This window comes from Myotis davidii, unplaced genomic scaffold, assembly GCF_000327345.1.
Source record: "Myotis davidii unplaced genomic scaffold, ASM32734v1 scaffold9553, whole genome shotgun sequence".
NCBI lineage: Eukaryota > Metazoa > Chordata > Mammalia > Chiroptera > Vespertilionidae > Myotis > Myotis davidii.
This window is the reverse complement of record NW_006284270.1, coordinates 18,628-22,765: the sequence shown is the minus strand read 5'-3', so window position 1 is coordinate 22,765 and position 4,138 is coordinate 18,628.

The following is a 4,138-nucleotide window of genomic DNA, read 5'->3' as shown; positions in this document are numbered from 1 at the left end:
AGTGGGTTTTCTCGTTGTTTTGTTGATGGTTTCTTTTGCTGTGCAGAAGCTTTTTATTTTGATGTAGTCCCATTTGTTCATTTTCTCTTTAGTTTCAAGTGTCCTAGGAGCTGTATCAGTGAAGAAATTGCTTCGGCATATGTCTGAGATTGTGTTGCCTTTGGATTCTTCTAGAATTTTTATCGATTCCCACCGTACATGTAAGTCCTTTATCCATTTAGAGTTTATTTTTGTGTATGGTGTACGTTGGTGATCTAGTTACATTTTGTTTCATATATCTCTCCAATTTTCCCAACACCATTTACTGAAGAGACTATCTTAGCTCCATTGTATGGACTTGCATCCTTTGTCAAATATTAATTGAGCATATTGATTAGGGCCGATTTCTGGGCTCTCTATTCTATTCCATTGATCTATATGCCTGTTCTTGTGCCAATACCAGGGAGTTTTGAGGACAGTGGCTTTGTAATACAGCTTGATATCTGGTATTGAGATCCCACCTACTTTGTTCTTTCTCAGGATTGCTGAAGCTATTCAGGGTCTTTTTTTATTCCAGATGAATTTTTGGAGAGTTCATTCTAGATCTGTGAAATATGCCATTGGTATTTTAATGGGGAGTGAGTTGAATTTATAGATTGCTTTGGGTAGTATGGACATTTTCATGATGTTGATTCTACCAATCCATGAACATGGTATGCTCTTCCATTTGTTTATATCTTCATCTATCTCTCTTTTCAATGTCCTGTAGTTTTCTGAGTACAGGTCTTTTACCTCCTTAATTAAGTTTATTCCTAGGTATCTTAATTTTTTTGGTGCAATGGTCAATGGGATTGTTTATTTCATTTCTCTTTCTGTGAGTTCATTATTGGTGTATAAAAAGGCCTTGCTTATAGGGGGTGCAGCCTTAGGTCCTCCGGCCTGGTGCTGGGGTCGGGGTCACAGCCTGAGGTCCCCTGTCAAGCCCTGCCAGGTGGGAGGTGCAGCCTCAGGTCCCCTGTCCCAGCCCAGCACAATGCAGCCTCAGGCCCCTGCTGATTGCTCCTTAAGGCTCATTATGGGAACTCGGCCTCTGCTGTGGGCTCAGCCATCTTGACCATTATAGCGTGATGGTCAATTTGCATATTCCCTCTTTATTAGATAAAATGACTCATTTATTTCAGCCTTTTGTATTACTATGTTTCTATGAAAATTGAAGCTTTTGTTTTTTGCAGCCCACATAATCTTAAACCTTGTTTATTTGGCCTGTGTTAGTCTTTGAGTTTGACATGCTTGGAGTAGAGGAACCCTTTTTAAACCCTTATTCCCTGTGACTCTGAGTTAAGAGATCTGACATTCAATTGAAGCAAGGCACTACTGTGTTCATTCTGCTAGAGGCACTGTTGTGTTCATCTGTTGCAGGCAGGGATCTTTGTTTACTTTGCTCACTGATGTATCCCACATGCTTGGAACAATGCCTGGCATCTATAGGCACTCAATAAGTATTTGTTCAAAATAAATATAAACAAAAGCATTGTCTAGCAGTGAGGTGATTGCAGGACGGGGCTGGGGGAGCGTAGGTGGAAGAGGGCATAGAGAGAATAAATGGCAATGAAAAAGAATAAAATAAAATAAATTTCAATAACTGTACAGGGAAAATACTAATAAGTAAAAATATAAAAATAAATGTAAAAACAAGTTTAAAGAAAAGCATTGTATAACATGCTATACTTATTTATTTTTTTTGTTTGGTTAATTCTCACCCTAGGATATTTTTCCATTGATTTTTAAAGAGAGTGGAAGGGAGGGGCAGGGACAGAAACATCCATGTGAGTGACACACATTGATTGGTTGCCTGCTGCACACACCATGACCAGGGCCAGGGATTGAGCTTGCAGCCAATATATGTGCTCTTACTGGAATCGAACCTGAGACCCTTCAGTCCATGGGCCAAGGCTCTTATCCACTGAGCCAAATCAGGTAGGGCTAAAGTGCTATATTTAGGTAATATAATGGTGGTGATACAAAACTGTTTCACATTTTCCTGATTGTTAAGTCTGTGAACTCTGAGATGCCTGGCACTAACTACACTCAAATTTGAAAGCAGAGCCTAGCAGCCATTTCTGCCCAGGGCCCTCTCAGGAAAACTGCACATGAGGGAGAAGCCTGCACTGAACTGCCTGCCTCCAGCATTAAACTGCTTGCCTGCACTGTGTTGCTGCCAGCGGAGTCAGCACTTAAAGGTATTTGTGGAATTCTATTTCAACCAATAGAACTGAGGCTTTTTCTGTCCAATCTGAGCTAGCCTCATCAGCATTTTCACTGACCAATCAGAGTGCCTCTCTTCTGACCAAGCAGGACTGTACTTTTTGGACCAAACTGTGAGCATTTGGAGCCCTTATTTGAATGAGAACAACCAATCATGGCTCAGGGCCAGACTTCTGTCTATACAAATGAGCTCCATGCGGTTGTAGTGAACACACTTTCCTTTTCCACTAAAGACATTGCCCCTTGGAAGTCAAAGCATTAAGTGCCTCTCTGCAGCAGAAGCGATGGAGCCGGAGCACCTGGATCCTTCCCGCTTACAATTGGGCCGGCCTTCTTTGCCGCCTCCTCACAGCCAGGCTGTTTCAAGTTGTGCTGCTTCAACATTAAGCTGGTGCACTATTGAGCTGTTCCAGGCACGCTGTTCTCATAGGCATGCTGTGTATCACCTTTATGCTGTTTGCACAGATTTAAGTTTCCTTTTCACTCCACCCTCAAATTGGGGAATAAATTGGTACAAAGGACCACTGGTTGACAAATCAAAATTATTGCACCTTAGTAATCTTCATGCTGGACTTTCCATTGAGTTAAAAAAAAACACCTATACAATCTGTTGTCTAAAGCCTTGTCTGAGTGTGGTTTTTGCACAGGGAATATTGTATTTGTTAAGTAAATACAATAGCATTTGTAGTGAGCACGCTTTCTTTTTCCAGTGAAGATATTACCCAACGGAAGCTGAAACACTGAGCGGCCTCTCGGTAGCAGAAGCAATGGTGCCGGCGCTGGAGCCTTCCCCCTTCCCCCTAGGCCACCTTACTTTGCGGCCTTCTCAAAGTCCTGCTGTTTGAAGCTGTGCTGCTTCATCATTAAGCTGCGGCACTGTTGTGTTGTTCCACAGCCGTACTGTATCACATTGTAGCTGTTGCAGGGAAGTTTCCTTTTTCACAGTGCCCCCAAACTGGGGATTGAATTGATGCAAAGGACCATTGGTTGACAAATCAAAATTATTGCTCATTGGTAATTAGCCTGCTGGACTTTCCATTATATAAAGAAGCCCAGCTATACAATAAATGTGTATTAATCCGTACCCATAATAAACGCTTGGATTAATAAATGTTAACTGGGGGAGCGGGCACCAACAGCCAACCAGCAGTGCAGCTGGCAGGGGAAGCCGTGGGCTGCGGGGACCGCTGGAAGGGGCAGACTGTGAGCCTGGGTTGACCCCAGGTGCACAGCGCGGAGGCCCAGGGGGCGCCCTGGCTCAGGGTGCAAGGTGGGCGACGGCAGGCAGGGGCGAGCAGGAGCCATATGCATGCATGGACCCAGGTGCCTCCCTGCAGAGGCGGGCAGGGGGCGCCGGCCTCCGGCACCAGCTACCTGGTGGATAAACGCTTGGATTAATAAATGTTAACTGGGGGAGCGGGCACCAACAGCCAACCAGCAGTGCAGCTGGCAGGGGAAGCCGTGGGCTGCGGGGACCGCTGGAAGGGGCAGACTGTGAGCCTGGGTCGACCCCAGGTGCACAGCGGAGGCCCAGGGGGCGCCCTGGCTCAGGGTGCAAGGTGGGCGACGGCAGGCAGGGGCGAGCAGGAGCCATATGCATGCATGGACCCAGGCGCCTCCCTACAGAGGCGGGCTGGGCGGAGGGGCCAGGCCCTCAGGAGGACACCACCCCCCAGGCCAGCCGACTTCAAGCTGCAGGTCATCATCATTGAACCTGGAGGTGGAGGCGGCGTGGGGAGACCAGCCTGGTGGGGCTCTTCACCCCTAACACCTGCAAGGCCTGCAAGTCCATCGTGGATGTTGACTTTAAAATCAAAACTGTAGCCCTAACCGGTTTGGCTCAGCGGATAGAACATCGGCCTGCGGACTCAAGGGCCCCAGGGTCGATTTCGGC